Genomic DNA, 19059 nt, shown 5'->3' with positions numbered 1-19059 from the left:
ACTTTGAACAACCATCTCCATGATCGTCTTCCCCCACACCCTTGAAGATGGAAACAACCAACCTCCCTTTCTCAAGGGAATTTTTTCCAAATTCTTTGTACCTCAAAATCACTGGGCAGAAGGGTGGTTCATCCAGGAGGTAGCAGGCAGCAGCCTGAAGCAAGATATGGTGAGCACACCTCTATACTCATGAAGCAGAGCTTCCTCCTGGGCTTGGCCAGATAGGAGAACTCAGGGAGTGGGGGCTTGTCCACCATGGAAGCACACCACACACAATGGCACCTGCTGACAACTCACAACACCAAATGTTTTGACACTACATTGGACACAACACTGTCTAAGCACTCTCTTCAAAGCTTATGTCCTTTGAGCCAGTATTTAGGAAAAAAAAATGATCTACTTGCTGTAGTCACAGGACAGGAGTGTTTCCTAAATTTCCTACATCGAGTGGGATATTCAAGTGATTATATAATTATAAATATTCAGGATTTGTTTCATCACACTAATACCCTCATAGGTTTCAGAATAAGGTAGTTCCTGATGCTCACCCCTATGCTTCTCCTACTAGGTTTGATACTTGTTTGATTCAGAAATATTGGCACAGAAAATGTCAACAATGACAATCAAAATCTTCTAGAAAAAGCTACTTGATAAGTCCATCATGGCTGAGGCTTTATGTTTCTTACTGGCAAGTTTGACTTAAAGTCTCAGTTTGGACTTTTCAATGGTGAAAATTCAAAGGCACCTTCAGTTAATTTTGAAGAGAGAGGGTTATTGAATAAAATCAAAGTGGATAATGCAATCACTACAACATCCTCTGTGTTATTTAATTTTATATTTATGTCAATTATTTTATACTGCTACTACATTTTTAGTATTTCTGGAGTAGCATGAAATTTTACATCAAATTATGGAATTTATCAGAGACAGAAAGAAAGGTAATTTTTAAAATGAGACTGAGGATGGGTATAAGAAGCCATTTAGATATATGGAATTGTTCACATTACATCAGCTCTTAAACCATCAACACTGGGAATATTAGGCACAAAAATTATTATTATTAAATTTCGGAACCAATTCTCCCCTGCTGACGAATGGAGAAATTCATCCCTTGCCCAGTGCTGTGGGCTTAGGCTGCATTACTTGAAAAAATTACACCCTTGTTTAATTTGGTTCTAGATTTAAGTGGGTAAATCACCTGTTTAATTAAACTTCCTTGGAAGCATTAGGAGGCTTGCACAGATGACAGTGCTGCTTTGAGCATCACTAATTTTTATTAGCAACTCTTAGGACTAGGGTCCACACAGAAGTGAAAGCTGAGCCTCAGGAGAAAAGTGTTGCAGCAAAAGGTGGCGTTGGTGGCCAAGTCCTCATGGCTGGATGACAGAAACACAAAAGGGTTGAGATAAGAGTTCGTAAAGACATCACCATATAAAAGCAAAAATCATAATGCCCAGAGAGTGTTCCTACCTGCAGGATAATAAATACTGCACCTCTTACACAATTTTTTTTTTGTGTCAAAAGAGCAGTAATACCTATCACACATGAGCCAAAGTCTTTAAATGAGTTTGATTCTATTAACTCTGCTACTAATTGCTTTACATAATAGCAAACAAAGGAAAATATTTTCCTCTTGTTGATGGGCCAGTTGTGTAACTATTTCTGTCCAATGCTCATAGAATGACACAAGACAGCAATAAGAGTGTAGTCAGGTAAAAAGAAATTTCCTATTTGAAATCATCTCAACTTTAGTCTTCAGTGGCAGATATTCTGTCACTCCTGTTTGGCACTGAAGAAGAATTACTTTTCTATCTGTCTGGAGGAGCGTGGCTATTTTGCTGTCTGGCACATCAAAGCCCCAGGCCAGCTGATAGTACTTATAAATGTACAGAGCAACAGGGATTGCTGGAGCAAATACTATATGTCTCACTCTCTACACTCTTTCACTCACTTTCAGGGCTTAGGGTGGCTGCAGAGGGAGTTCATCCGTGCCTTCATTTTGGCCTTTTCTGTTGCAACATTGACTGGGCCACAAAGGGCAACCTGCCTGTAGCCACCATTGTAGTGGGAAATAAAGGGGTCACACCAGGTGTATTCTGCAGATTCCTTTCTCCATTAAGTACAACCCAAAAAAACCCAGCTGCAAGATCTTATTCCTGTCAGACATTCAGAAGTGGAAACAATGGCTTGTAAGCAGGAAAATCAACAATAAGACCAAGAAATTTTCTTTCTGTACCTGTCTTAAATTTTCTCTTGTTCTCTTTTATGTTGACTTTGTGTCCTAATAACTACACTTACACACATAAAATATAATAAATATCACAATACTCCATGTAGGAGTGATCCTCCTCAAAGACAGCTATAATATGTCTATGACATAAACGTGTAACAATAGTCTTATTTGTGTTTCCATGTCTGATATATAGGAAATTATATGATTTCACACGTTAATTATTTACTGGCAGAGCTTCCCTTTTCTACTTTGCAGGATCTAGCCTGTACAGCACATATAATACCTTTCAAAAAATTTAAAAGGAAAAAAAAGGAGAAAGAAAAATCTGTACTTAAGTATCTAAAGAACCTTTTATTGCTGATTCTCTTCTACTACACAGAAAGAATCTCATAGCACAGGGTTTGTGGATGACCTCTATGCAAGACCCAACTTCTCCTGTCAATCCTGCTGGTTTGTATATGTAGAAATCATCATGAGCAGAAAGCAACTCTCATGGTATTGAACTTCTGACACCGGTCAGCAACTTCTGACTCCATGAAACGAATTCTGATAGATAGCAATCACAAATACATCAGGGAAAGCTTCTTTTGATGAAGAGACTAATCTATACACTGAAGAGTTGAGAATTTTATAGAATTCTCAAAGTCTTGGCTGTATTTCCTAAACCACAAAATTACTTTGAAATGTTTCATTTATCTTTCTTTGAGTCTTTATCAATTGCCAGCCTCCTTTGCTCGAATTCATAAAAAATTCTTAGAGAGAAAAGCCTGGAAAAGGCAGAGGTAGCATGGCTAAGAATGCTATTACATTTTTTCTTTTGATCAGCCTGTACAAATTATGGTGGGTAATTGGTCTCATAGGAATAAGTAACTCTTACGAAGAACAGACAAATAAATTCAAATAAGAGAGACAGTAAGTAGAATCAACAGAAGTAATGTCGGGATTGTTGGCGTGGGAATTTAAATTTGGGTTTTTCAGCTTTTTTTCCCTTTTTTTTTTTTTAATTTTTTTTAGTCATAGTATTGTGTTGCTTAGGAATTGCATACATAACAAAAGAAAAATTAACTTTTTTATTTGCATGATATTTGAATGATGTTGAAAGTTTGGATCATCATTATGCATTCAAGGCTCACTGAAGGCTAAGCTTCAGTCATAGTTACAACATAGGATGCAGCTCACTTTCTTAGTGGCACTAATGGTTTAATCATTCCTACTATTCCTTGAGCACTTTTACATTCTCTGAGCTTTCTTTAAAGACACGATCTTGCACTTTTTTCTGATCTTGTTTATTTATATCCTTCTCTTACTTTACTTCTACGCAGATCTTCTCCTATACTTGAACCCCAGGGAACACACACTGCATAGCACTACAGTCTCAATATTGGAAGTAGTGATGTGAATTATATAAAATCAGATTATAATAAGCATAAAATACGAAACTTCAGTCACACTTGTGAGAATTCCCACATGGAGGAGTAGATTAATTCAGAAGTGTCAAGTCACATGAATGAAACGTGACAATGATATACAACCTCAGGAACAGGGATTTCACCCAAATATTTCACCCAACCACCCATCGAGAACATAACTGATGTGAAATATTCACAATACAGTGACTTTCTCGGGAGATTTTATCTACCCTTTCTTTAAGGCTAAGAAACAAAAAAATTGCAGGAAAACACCAGAAATGAAGTCATCTCATTTAAATTTAGCCAACTAAAATTAGATATCTATGCTTAACAAACTGCTTAGCCTTTGTCTCAACATCATGTGTCAGACAACTCTAAAGGATATTTCATCTCATTATAAGTAGGAGTCTAAGACAGTAAAAACTATTATACTCTGAAAGCACATATTACCCATGTATAAACTTACATGTGTGTATAGATAGATAGATAGATTTGACTATACAAAGAGCATCAACGTTTATATCATGCTAGGCACCTCCCAGAGAGGTCAGCAACATGAGATGAAATGCATCCACTCTGGGTGGCAAGGGATGCTTATCACACTGGTCTATGGAGCAGAGGTGCCAACAGCTGATCATGTGGTCTCACTTAAACTTGTTGCTGGCTCTGCTTAACTTGATGAGCTCATGCTCAAGGCCCCTCATCTCTTAAGTTAAAGTTCAGAAGTGTACATCTTAGGGATTCAAGCTAGTTTCACAGTGCATACAAATGAGCAGACCAGCAAACTGTTAGTAGGATTGGTCCCCCCCAGCCTTTTAATGATCATTTCTTACATAAGAAGTTAATTCCTGTTTGTAATACAGTAAAGGAAGAGATCATATGCAGATGTCAATTTTTCTTTGTGCCTCACTCTTTTTTTGGTCAAAACACTGTGTGTAACTACCTTTTCCCAAATGTCTGATCAAGAACATCAAGTAGTCTTGGGGAAGCTGTACATAGTAAAGGCACTGAAGTATTAGTAACTATCATAGAGCAGATGTATACAACCCTATAGGCTCATTATCATACTTATCCTCTTTGTTCCCATCTGAGGCTGGCCCAGTTTTCTAATTCTTCTGTTTCTGGATCTGACTTCTGACTTGTTTCATTCCCAGTCTGTTTACTGAAATACATCTATCTTTGTAAGTTATACTGCATTTATACTATTTGTCGTGGAAGGGTTGATTACAATAAAACTGAAGTTTGTGTACCTGTCTCGACTGGCTCTTCCCCCCTAAAGGGACAGCTCATTATCTTTACAGGAGCGCAAAGGGTGTTCTGTGCCTACTAATGTTGCACTGTGAGGAGCAAGTCACAAACCAGAACAGATCGTTATAGAGGGATGCACAGTTCAATTTAAAAATTATGACAATTTATGTGTCCACAAGGCTCCAACTGTTTTAAATTGTTTTAATAATACGTATTGTAGATCATCAAAATCTGAAAACTTTTCATCTCTGAGGGTGATTGAAAGAAAAGAACAATATGGTCAATGTCAGTTTCCATTGCTGTGAGTATTTTTGATCAAAACACTCCATGTAAGCTGTAATTTGCTGTGAAGTTTTTGATCAAGGACAAGATTGTATTCCAGAGAAACTGTTCACAATAGTGATACAAAAGCATTACTGACTGTTCAGGATTTGGAGTTTCTGAATTTGTTGTTAAAGTAACATTCTGCCCTCTGCACTTTCCCACCATCTGACAAACCATTTAAGTCTCTGTGACTTATGTTCAGTTTGGTAGAAACTGCCTGTCTTGAGTTATGAGTCATGTTCAGTGACGAGCCAGACAGACTCCCCTTTGTGCAGCCACTTAAGCAACCTAAGACAACAGGAAAGGAGAAACAGACAAAGTGTTTGTTGGGTCTTTCTTGCACAAAAAGCACATATTTCAAAGCTTACATACTTCACAGCATAGAACTGGCCTGGAATTCAAAGTGGCAAAGATCCAACTTTACATCCATCTTAGTAAGAGGAATTATTCCATGGTCTAGAACCAAGTGGTTCATACTTGTAGAAGGATTTGGGATATGATTTTGGCCCCAGTCAAAGCACTCTTCCAAGCAATTAGAAGTAGGGCATGGATCAGGAATCAACACAGGTTAAAGAACATCCCAACAGGAGAAAGTGCAGCCACTGTCTGGGAAACTAAGAGCATTTAAGAGTAGAGATACAGGTTATTCTGTGGTAGCTGGTCTGAGAGTAAGAGAGCAATCAAGGTCTTTTTAGAAGCTATAACCTGATATCCCTCTTCTTATGGCACTGGGGCAGGAGCAGAAATTTTCTGCTTCCTAAAAGAGTGCATTTTTGGTTAGTTGATATTTTCCTACTTATTCTGAATGAAACTCACTTCACACAGGGAATTAGTGGCAGGACTAGCCTTAAATATACACTTGTGAACCTAATTCCTGCATCTGACAGAGACAGTACTTCCCAGTAAACTCAAAACCAAGGAAAACTATGTCACCATCATAAAATACTCTGCTACATGCATCAATAACATCTATGGGCACAGAGACAAACCTTGAGTATTCAGCTGATGTATAATTCCTCAGACACCAAATGTTTTCAAAAGAAGTGAAAGGGATGTTGCCTGACAAGGTGATAGAAACTTACTGGACTCATCATCTTGAACATCTTTAACAAGCATATTGATGACACCAGTGATTCAAGAGCACTGAATCTCCAAAATTATTTCCATTTGGCATTTTTAAAATAATCCTGATAATTATTTCACACACAAATTCCTCAGGAATAATCTGAAGCCTAAAAGTGGACATAAATACAAATGTTATAGTTTTGTTCGGGTCAAATGAGTCTCTGTTTCATGGTGCAAAATTGCCGCATTACAAGGAAAATAAAGCCATCAACATGATTTGCTTTCAAAAAGTTGGATACTACCAAGCTCTAAAACATTCTTATATATTATAAAAAAAAAAAATAAAAAAGTCAGTGGCCTAAATGTAGAAGTATTGGAGAAACACTAAAATCTGCTTATGACAGCTACTCTAGACAGAGTTCTATGCTTCATCTCATTTTATCCATGGGCAGCATTGTCCTCAAGAAACCTGCAACAGTAAGTTACTACAAATAGCACTTATTCCTTCCCTGACTTCCTTATGTGTAGATTTCTTTAGGCCAACCTCCTCCTCTCCTTTACAAGATAATATTTATGCAATTGCTCTGGGAGAGCTCCTGAGTCACCATATACTAAAATATAAAGAACAAATTTCAACAAAGAAATATAACTTTACAGAAATAGGAAAACAAAGAACCAAATGAGTAAAAGTACTCACTCTCCTATTTGCTGTCTTCTGACACTGGCTTTCAAAAGTATCCTGACAATAAGAAGCTGAGCTCAGCAGATGTTCAACGCTCCCAAAATGTTTTAAGTGCCAGCCCAGTCCTCATGAGACCATGAATGATAATGAGCCCACACAATATGAAATAACAAGAAAATTCCAATCACATCTATTACCTTGAGGAGGTAACTAACTGACATAAAGTGTAGATGTCACCACTTTTAACCACAATAAATCTTGTTTGTAGAGGTGAAAAAGGAGGACACATGCAAGTCTTCTCACCTTGCTGAAAATAACTCATTCCTTCCTTCTGACTACAGTACTGAGTTTTACACTCCCTTAATTTTCCACATAGTGAAGGGACTAGCTTTCTACTTAAAACAGTTACTCAGGGAAAATTGACAAGTCCCAATAAAGTCTACAAGTCTAATTTACAAAGTAAAGGGCCAGCAAATGTGGCTATGTTTATCATACTAAGTGTAAAATGAATACAAGGATTACTGAATTCTGTTCAGGTTTCTATAACCTATGAAGCCTTTCAACACAAAATTCCTAAATTATCTTTAAAGTCAGTTTCATTCCTCTTTTAATTTAAGCATGCTAAAATTCACATGAAGAATTCACTTTTGTAAATGTTTAAGGAGACTTCATCAAAACCAGCTTACAGTCTAACAAATACCATCTTCAGCTGTATGTCAAGTCAATATACAATTATCTATGTAAACATATGAATTTTCTTGTTGAGTACGTGTGCACTAAAAGCACATGTGCAAATTTATGAACATATATATGTGTGTAATGCAGACTGGAGAAAGATGTTTGGATTTCAAGCACTGAACAGGCAAAACAAGACTAAATTTACAAGAAAACTGAATAGCCTTTGAAAACTCAGCCCACACATTTAAATCAATTACCTAAATATTAGTTTGGACCCTTCTCTGCATGTATACTTTGTTCAGTACAGCAAATTCCTCTGGAAAGATTCTTAATCACCATGGAATAAGAGACAGGACAGGAAGTGCGTATCTCAGTAGAAGGACTCAGCTGTCACAACTAATTTCTCTTGGTTTTAAATCAACCCTGCTGAAACCTTCTGGAATAAAGAGCACTTGGATTCCTTTCAGAAATAAAAGACAACTTAAATATCTAAGCATTTCAGAAGACAGATGCAGCAAACTTCAGGGAAGCATTTTTCTTCCTATTGACACCCTATTTACTGCTCAAGAGTTATTGATGTGGAATGGGAATGTGGAGAATAGTTGCAGCCACCCCTCCATATGGTGCAATCTTCATCAGCATATACTGGAGCACATTCTAGTTTTTTTATGTTTTAAAGGTGTGGCTAATTCCCAGGATTTCTCTCAGGTAAGCATTTGCGGATCTCATAAGTCCGGGAAACAACACTCTTATTGGTTTTGGTGAAGGAAAATGTTTGGATGAGTTAGATGATTTAAGGAGAAGTAGGAGAGTGACATACCAGCAGTACCTTGTTTTTTCCATCATGTATCAAAAAATTCGAGCTGTTCCCTTGACAGAATTACAGATAATTCTCAAATTCTGCTTTGTTGGGAGATTAATCATTATTTATCTTAGAAGAAATTTAGTGTATTCAGCATGCTAGCAGGTTATGAAAAAATCGCCCTAACTACACCTGACAAAACACTGTCACAGCACTAAAATTAAGAGGACTATATCTCTTGCTCCTTGTTATTGAGAATTAAAACACTCTGCAGATCTTTATAGCTAACAGGACTTTGGCTATTAATTTTACAAACACAAAAAAACAATACTCTTAGCATGCACGCTTTGTCTGCTAGCATCTATTGTTCAGAATGGATTAAATATGATCAGAAGTTAATTTACCGTTAAAAATCTTAGTGGTATTTGAAATCATAGACAAATGCACTGAAAACAATGAAACTGTCAAAGTAAGAAAATATGCATAATAACAGCAATAATAACCCACAGTCTTTTAAAGGCTGCCTATTAACATCTGCAACCCTTTGCTGACTATTAGAAGTATGCTGTTGTATTTAATTTTTAACCTCAGCTTTGCTCTTTCAGTGCTTGTCAAGAAGCACTGAAATACCCAGTGCTTTGATACCCTTTAACTAAATATCAATGTGTGTGCCTACATCCTCTGCTGCAGTGAGTACCAAATCTTTCAGACAACTTTCTTTTTTTCCTGAAATTGGTTTAAAATTTATGGTGTTTGAATTTAATTGGGACAATGTAAATCATGTGTAGGGGAAGGAATACTGAAAGGTTATGCAGGGCAAGAGAAGTAGTTAAATATCACTTTGTTTGTGAAACTCTGCCTCAGAGCAAAAACACTGTTCATGCTTTAGTTCCTAAAGGGACAGAATAACTGTCACACTAGAATTCATGGTTTTTCTTTTCCCAGTCCAAGTATATTGTTGAAATTAATTCAGTGATTTGCACCAAAAAATTCACCATCATTTGTATTTGTTCCTTAGCCAGCCAAATACAAAATAAGCCTATTCCAACTCTGTGGTCTCTGATCTATATCTAAATCCCTCTTTAAAGGACTTTAATTAATAAGTAGTGCCTTGGTGGCAGCATTAGATTAAATTGTTTTTCTGTTATGTAGGTGCTTTTGCAAACAAGTGAATGTAGGAACAAAGTGGAAAGCTTTTCTGTTCTCTTTCAGAAGTAAAGATTTAACCACCTGGCTGAATACAAACATGATACACCCCTACCACAGGTTGCTGCCCACTAGCTCTTCACCGCTAAAGATTTAAGAGACTCCATCAAGTTGAGTGGGTTGGGAATGCATCAAAATATTTTGCTCCATTTCTTGCTTACCACAGGTATCATATGTACACCAGAGAAAGTCTAAAGGAAATACTGTTAGGAACCCATTGCACACTGATATATTTGACCAGTTTTAGCTCAATTTCAACTGAGAATAAAGGAAAGTATGGAGAATGCTAGATAGCAAACTCTTTGTTTTGGTGCCTTATTTAATCTTCTTATTGTTATTTGATTACAAGGGCATAGCTGGGATACCTGTTAGAGATAGCATGGCAAAATCATGGTTGTGCCTGTGCACAACGCTGAGTAGCATTGGTTTGAAAATCCAGAAGCTTTCAATGCATATGCTTGAAAAAAAAATTAAGTAATACAGATCAAAGAGGTTGGAGAGCTGGGAATAGCTTCACCTCAGTAAGCATAAGGTCATAGCTACTGATAGTTGTTTTGGTAGGCAAATAAAATTAGGTCACGGGTCTGAAGAGAAATAAGGGAGTTGGTATAAAGGAAGTGTTCCATACAAAAGGTTTAAGTCACAGGCCCAAAGAATACTGCAAATAAGTTGAAGTTATAAGTCCAGAATACTGGGTCTTTTAAAACAGACATCTGAGTAAAGCGAAAAGAAGAGACATTAGGTATTGTGGTGTAATGAAATAAAACACCACTAGAGTGTTTTTTGTCTCTGACAATTTTCAGTAGAAATTTTAGTTCTTCCATAGTGACATTTTTTTAAAGAAAAAATGTGTAATACATATTTTTATAACAGAAATCCAAGTAAAAGTATAAATTCTTATATCACAGCCCAAACTTTTACTTTTTTGCACACCATGTGAGAAGTGTCACAGAAGTTCCTGTGGGACTCAATTACTAAGGGGAAAACACAGCTAAGGAAACTCATTCTAAATACTATCACAGAATCACAGAATATGCTGAGTTGGAACCCCAAGAATCCACAAGTATCATCGACTCCAACTTCTGGTCCTGCACAGGACATCCCCAAGAGTTACACCACGTGCCCTAGAGCATTGTCCAAATGCTTCTTGAACTCTGTCAGGCTTGGTGCTGGGACCACTTCTCTAAGGAGCCTGCTCCAGTGACCAAATATCCTTTGGATTAAGAACCTTTTTCTAATATCCAACCTAAACCTCCCCTGACACAGCTTAAGTCCATTCCCTCGGGTCCTGTCACTGGTCACCACAGAAAAGAGATAAGTGTCTGCCCCTCCTCTTCCTCTCAAGAGGAAGTTGTAACTGCAATGAGGTCCCCCCTCAGTCTCCTCCAGGCATATCATTGTGATGTTTAAACTAACAGTGGCTATTTTTCCCCTCTAAAAAAATTTCCAAGAAAGAATTACTCAAGTTTTCTAGGTTATATGAAATGTCAGGATAGAAGACCAGAAAGATTGACCGTGGTCCTATAATCAAAGTATGAATTTATTAACATTCATAACTGAAATTTACACAACAATGATCTTCATTAGTTTGGAAAAGCCAGTTCCCAAGTGCACTGACTCATAGAACTTGCAGCACATCCTCAAGTCCCCTGGTATAAATGTAGTTTTTCAACATTTTTGGTACCAAAAACTATGCCTGTAATTTGTGCACTAGGACATTTTGTCCTATTTATTTGCACTTTGATTTTCAAGTGATCAGTAAACAGAACATAACACAATAACACAATTAATATGGCATCTAAGAATGCTGACCAGGAGCTCTTTAATACAGTCCTCGAAGGCCAACATTTAAACTTGTCTCCATTCTGCATTGTTCACAGGCCCAGCTAAAAGCTGCCATTGTCAAGAACAGTGACCCTAAATTTATATACAGAAGTATTTTTTGCAAAAATTAGATAGATTAGATAAGAGAAACCAAATGCACACTAAAAAGTTTACAACCCCCTTAACTTGATTTTGTACCCCAAACCAACATGTGTTTTCATGAGCAACAGAACTACTCAAGAGCTGTTCTGTATAGATTTCTCACCTTGGTTGTTGTCCTCAGGTCCCTTTCTGAATTACTCCAGTTTAATCCACAGTGCTGGAGCAGACACACCACAGAAGACAAGAGAAAGCCTGCATCTGCACTCATAAGCCCACTGATACTCCCAGGCTGGCTGGCCAGTGCATAAATGCCAAACAACTGCACAGCAGCCAAATTTGGCACTTTTCCTCAGTTGTGAGCACTAATTGCACCTTTCTCTTCCACTCAGACAAGAACGTAGGTCTAGCTGACATTTTTCCATCCACTTTTGAGTTTAGTTGCACTGAGTCAAACAGTTTAAAAGTTACTGAGGACTTGACAGACAAAGGGAAAGTCAGTGTTATTGTATAACCTTCATTTCCTTAGGAAACCAGGCAAAAAATATAAATGGGGATTCCAAGCTTGATAGGGCTCCCTCACTAAAAAGAATGGAGCAAGAACATATGCTTGCTTTCCTGTCAGAGGAAATTGTTAAAGCAGGTATTTCTTTTAATTCAAAGAACAGACTGTGTAATGTTGCTGTTTGCCCAGATGCTGTCAGAAAAGGTCATTGACCTGTTGGTCCAGTAGAAATAAGTAATATAAAGTAAATGACTATTTAGTAGGGTGATCCCATAATATTACTCCTTAACCTTTAATTTCAATTATAAATTGAGACCAGGAGTCTGCAGCTTGTGTGTTAGGTTTAATTCATTTGTTCATCTCCTTTTTATCTTGACTTTTTGCTGTCTATTCCAAAAGCCTAACAGCATTATTATTTTTACCTTCATTGCACCATACTTTTACCCCTGGTAGTCAGATCCTGTGGGGAATGCAGCATGCAGAATTCTTATATTCCAATAGTTTTGTCAGTTCCTGCAACTACTTCATGGTATCATCAGAACGTATGTTAAATTTAATCACCATCAAGAACTTTTACGTATGAACCCACAGAGAGGAAACAAATGTGTGGAAGATTCAAGGATATATTGATCAAAGAGTTTCAAAGCACTGGAAAGACCACAGGAAGCATAATAACACAATTAATATGGTGTCTAAGAATGCTGACCAGGAGGTCTTTAATATAGCCCTCGAAGGCCAACATTTTAACTTTTCTCCTTCATTCTGCATTGTTCACAGGCCCAGCTAAAAGCTGCCATTGTCAAGAGCAGTGACCCTAAACATACAACTTATATGCAGAAGTATTTTGTTCACAAACCAGCGAAAGAGTATGGTTGCCATTCACTGACATCCAAGCAACAAGCTATACCTTTCCACCACTGCAACAGCAGGGACCAGCAGGATCAGGGCTCCCCACAAGCAAGAATAAGATAGGATCCAAGGAGGATTCCAGCACAGTGAGGACCTCTCCAACAGTATGTCCTCCTACAGGATATGAACAGTGGTGGGATGCCAATCAGTCCCACTGATACCCCCAAACAAGGCATGACAATGAATGACACCCAAAGCCCAGTCAGGAGCAGGAAAAGACAGGACTCTAATATAGATCCAGAATCCACTCTGGAGATGTGGACAAAAGCTTGGAGACAGCGTGGCTTTGGAAATAATACAATAAAAAACAATTCATGAGCCATAACTACAGCAGCCAGGAATAAACACAAAAATATTTCTTTTCCTCAAGCCAAGTCTTTCTGTGCTTTCTGGGTATGAGCTTAGATGGAGACCTGGGATATTGGCTGGAGTTGCACAGGTGGGGTCCCAGTTGAGACTACTCAGGTAATCGCAGCCTACAGGTGTCTTACAGGCCCAGACATACACTTTGCATCAAAAAAAACCAAACAAAAACCCCAAACCAAACCAAACTAACAAAAACCCCAAAACCAAATCAAACCAAACCAACAAACAAACAAAAAAAAAAAAAAAAAAAAAAAAAAAAAAAAAAAAAAAAAAGAGAGGAATTTCCTACATAACTGTTAATTTTGCACTAAATGACAGAGGAATTGAAACACTGAGTATTTAGCCAGCATCTTAAACTTGGGAGTGTATTTGAAAAGCATGTTCCTTTCTTGAAAGAATAAATCCCTGCTGTGAAAATGCTCTTTTGAGTAGAAACTCGGTTTTCCACAGGAAGCAATTTTTAATGGAAAACACTCTAATGGAAAAAATGTCTGTAATGGAAAAATCAGGTCTTTTCAGTGGTGGAGTGAAGCAGGAAGGGTTAATTGGGACACTTTTACTGTGGGCCCATGAGGGCCCCTACCCCCCTGTACACCCCCCTGTACACTTTTAATCTGCCTTAAACCATATTTTGTAAACTGTATTTCGCACAAGAAGATTCTGTCCTGTGCTGAGANTATTGTAATTTATGTTGTAATCATTGCCAAACCTGTATAAAAAACTCACTGTAACCTAACCAAAGCGGAGCCTGTTTTCCCAGCACGAGCTGGCAGGCTGCCCGGCCGTTAATCAATAAATACCTTGACTGCTTTAGACATAAAACTTTGTCTAAACAGTTTTTTTTATCTGCTCTTTTCTGGGCATCAGGAGGAAGTGAAATCCAATTTTTTTTTCTAGGCCTAATCTTCCTGTTGTGCTATTGTGTTTGAATCTTTAAGACCCGCAGGGCTCATCAGTGTTAGAGTCTTGCAGTGAAGAAGATAAAGTACACATGAAAGAGGCTCTATGGAAAGGACATCTCTTTCCCCAGCATGTGATTTCCTCCCTCCTGCTGGTGAGAGGCAAGATACACTTGCCTCAGTCTCTACTGATAAGATGGCACTTTTAGGAGGATTCGTGCAAATGAAATGATGGAGGGGAAGGATTTTCTGTGATTAGATTTATTTAGGAGCTTGGGGCATTCAAAGCTGCCGTTGAGTCAATGAAAAGTTGGATTTCCTAAATCAACAGCAAAAGAGATGTAGCACCACTCTGCTGATAAACACAATTAGACTTGTGTGTAATGCAGTTAGGGCCCCAAGGCTTTTGACTGATTTTCTTGACATTTGTACTTTATTTGGGTCAGCTCTTAGAGGGTCTAGAGCAGCTGTGATTCCCATTGACTTCAGTGGGCACTGTGCATGCTCAATAACCTTCAGAACTTGTCCTTTAGTTTACATTTTGAAGATACTGTAGAGCAATTATGAATGAGACATGTAAGCCTTCTACCCTTTAATTTCCCCATTGGCATCATACTGGCTAACCAGCTTGCTTTGGCATCAGTGAGTTGCAGATATTTTCCTGCTGTCAGGCTAACTATGTATGATGTTGCTCGTTGAAGACATCTGCCTTCAGCGCAAAGAGTCTGTGAAGACATGAAGACAAATGTCTCTCAGTGGCAAATCACAGAATTACAAAATCAGTTGGGTTGGAAGAGATCACTGAGATCATTGAGTCCAATACATGACCAAAAACCACGTCAACTAGACCATGGCACTAAGTGCTACATCCAGTCTTCCCCTAAGCACCTCCAGGGACAGTAACTCACCACCTCCCAGGGCAGACCATTCCAATGTCAAACCATGCTTTCTGTGAACAATCCTAGTTTTCTGAAACCCTTTTCCAAAGCCACCAGTCAGCCGGTTTGAACATCACAGTATGCTCACAACAGAATTACCTACCTAAACATATTCATTTTCCTGTGGGATAGACAGGGATGTTTTGTGATAGCAATCAGCTCTTTAAAGATATAAGTTCTGCCTTGAGTTATGCATTTTCATAATAACTGTGGTAGAAGGAAATAAAAATGACTGAATGTAAAAAGACAAGTTTTTGTTAGGTAGAAATTTCCACCAAAAAATGCTCTATTTTGGGAATTAGGATAACTTCTCAGCCAATCACTTTTACTTAGCCATTTTGAAATCAAAGCATTCATTTTTTTAATAAAAAATACTAACTCATTATTAAAAGACATTCATTATGAGTAAAAGAGTAATGATAAACAGTACTGATTACGTATCACAGAACAGTTGGGATTGGAAGAAACCTTTAAAGAACGTCTCATCTAACCTCCCTGCAACAAGCAGCGACATCTTCAATTAGATCAGATTGGTCAGAGCCCCATCCAACCTGACCATGAAGGTTTCCAGGGATGAGGCATCTGCAACCTCTCTGGGCACCCTATTCCAGTGCTTCACTACCCTCATTGTAAAAAAATTCTTCCTTATATCCAATGTAAATGGACCCTCTTTTAGTTAAAAACCATTTCCCCTTGTCCTATAACAACAGGCCCTGCTAAAAAGGTTTGTGTGGAGTAGAAAAGAGAATTTGTTCCCAGTGATTCCCTCCCTACTTAGTTTCCTTGCTCATTTCACTCCCATCCTCCTTCATTTTCACTCCCACCCTTATGTCAAGAGCATAAGAACTGCATAGACACATTTCCCATCACAGAGGCCATGTAAAGGATTCAAATTGAATTAAATAACAACTCCTGATTGTGAGGCTCTAAAAGAAACATTTTGAGGCTCTTAACAACTTCTTGTAATTTTAAACCCATCATTTAAAAAAATTATGTTATCTTATTTTTGATCTTAACTCTTAGGAAAAAACAGAGCAAGATGTTCCCCACCTCAAATGCACAAAATTCTATTGTAATTCCTACAGATGTTAAGGAATGACCAGGACGGATCCCTGAGTTTTCCTGTATTCTTGTCATGTTCATGAACACCTCCTCTCACACACGTATTTAGGACAAAGATTGTTTTAATATCTGTTTGCAGGTAGTAACCAATATCCATTATTTTGAATCTTTGTATGAGTGAGGGGAACTTGAAACTTTGGTCCAGATGTTTCTGACTGTGTTGTTAAGGAGCCAAATATTTCAGACACTATTGAATGCATACATAAAGTTTGTGAGAGAGTATTTTGCTTTGTTTTAATAACGTTTAACCCTGTGCAGTTCTCCAAAGACTTTCATCCTCATTTGGTTTGATAAACTTTGAGTAATTAATCATAGAAATTATCCTACCTTGTTATCTGGCAGACCAGTTGAGGTCTGAGGTTAAAGTACTTCGATGAAAAATTATAATCATTTTGTGTTTACCCCTGTGATTGTGTCATGGATGCAGGCAAGAGCTGAGTTTGCAATTCAAATAGTACATTCACTTTACAATGGTTTACAGAAGACAGAATGAAAGACAACTATCACTACCTATTAAATTTTTCAATGAGCTTATGAATTTTAAAAGGCATTTCATGGAGAAAAAAAAAACCAACAAAAAGCATTTGTGTGAGACTAAGAATGAGAATTAAATACAAAAATCAAGAAAAAGAAGTTAGTTTAAAAGTGTAGCCTTTTTTCTTCTACCCTTTTGTACTTATTGTTAAAATGGTAGTCTATCACTATAAACTATTAGTGAACTGATACAGCACATAATGCAAATTGGATGTGAATAGTGTGCAGAAAGAAGGCAAATGGAATTGTCTGCAATTTTCTTGTATGCAAAATGATTCTCATTTCCTATTTATCTTCAATTTTGCATTTAGTGTGCAAAATAAAACCTAAAAAAATCAAACAAGATTTTGTCCTTTGTGAAGGAAACATTTTTAATTATCCTAAAAATACACATCAGCCACTTAATGGGTTTTATATACACAATTGCCACAATGCACGAGATATATAATGGAAGTGGTATTAGAAGCTAATGCAAGAAATCCAAGATAAAAGAATGTTTTTCTGTCCAGTGTTTTGGGAGGTGCTGTCTGCATTTTCAGGGTTTTCCAGACCAAGGAGCACCATAGGTAGGATGGTGCTGCACTGTGTAATGCTGGTGCTCAACAGCCCACCCTGACCATCTCTGCTCCAACCCCTTCTTCTCCTCCCTCTGTTATCATTATCTGGCTGGCCAAACCACTGGTCCTGGAGTTTGAGGTTCACATTTTCTTAGATGGAAGACGGGTCCCCCTTGGCCCAGGCAAATGCATGAACCACAGTTTGCTCTGCCAAAACCAGCTGGTTAATTGAAGCCAAGGATGTCAATTGTTTAAGTCAATTACAGTTGTATTTTTGGTGGCAAAATTATACTCACAAACAAAACAAAATAATTGTCATGCCCTGTTTTAAAAAGCTAATTTACAGAGACACTGACTACTGTCTGCATTTTAGATGCTCTGATTCTTTCATACTCAAAAGTATTTGAAATCAAACGATAGGAATTAAGGTGCACAGAAGTAGAGAAGAATTTGAAAAAAAGCAGCCATATCTAAACTCACAGAGCAAAATTAGCTAAGAATTTCATAGTAAGACCTAATGATGCTATAAATTGGCAATGAGGACAATACTTAAACATGTGTTATCACTTTTCCAAGTGATTAGTGAAGAAGCTACAGTAACCAGCAATTTTTTGAAGCTGTCTTTTATTCTACCGTGTGTAATTACATGGTCATTATAGGTCTGGACAGCATAGGGTTTTCTTGATCAAATTAAATCATGGAAGTCAGACAGAAAGATTGTGGTTTTTTCATGTTAGCATTGCAACTAAAGATAAAGAATAGCTTTATGCCTTCTAAGTGATGTCTCAGGTCAGGGCCTGAGATATTCAAACTGCTCAGAAATATATGATAACAAACCTTGATCTTCTCATATTCTCAAGCAGGGAAAGTCACCGTGACAATTAAGAATGCAACAACTGTCATGGCTAGTACAATCCAAAGAGTGAAAGACCTGTATACAAAGCAATGTTGGAACACTATTGTACTGAGACTTAACTTTTAACAATTCAGTCAAAATCACAAGAGGAATAAGTATCACATCATAAAGGAGTTCTGTTCACCATGCCAATAAAAGGGACAAATAGAATGGATTTATAAAATTAACGACTAAATCATCCAACAGAGCAAGTACGTCCATCTGGGTATATGTTACTTGTGATGTGTTGAAACCAAGTATTAATCTCATTTTTAAAGGACAAAGAGCTGTTTATTTTGTACTGTAGTATACCTATTCTAGGTGAGAAGGCATTCACAAACCTGAATTCAGTTTATGTACATTCACAACTGAAAATAAGTTTGGAAAACCACGTGTTGATTATAGCAAAGCCCCATAAGGAATGATTCACTCCAAAAATTTGCCCTCAGGGACAGTATAAAATCCTGCTATTTGATAAAGTGTTACCAGGAAAGCATAGCAGAAAGCCAGCATTATTTGGATTCAAATATCCTACTACCGAGCAGGAAAGACCATATTGTGCCATACCCTGAAGTCTTTATACATTTGTGCACCTGAGAAGATGAGAAATTATCTGAGGGTCAGATATACCAGGAGGTTTGAGAGAGAGGTGGGAGGTTTTTGCTGACATTGCTCATGCTTCATAACCCTCTCCTGCCTTGAAACTGGCTGCAGAGACAAACATGTCAAACATTTTCTCTTGCAGCTGTTGAACACCTTAGAAT

The sequence above is a fragment of the Empidonax traillii genome, unplaced genomic scaffold, assembly GCF_003031625.1.
Source record: "Empidonax traillii isolate 1590-97213 ecotype Southwest subspecies unplaced genomic scaffold, ASM303162v1 scaffold81:size2596050, whole genome shotgun sequence".
Taxonomy (NCBI): Eukaryota; Metazoa; Chordata; class Aves; order Passeriformes; family Tyrannidae; genus Empidonax; species Empidonax traillii.
This window is presented reverse-complemented; position numbering follows the sequence as displayed.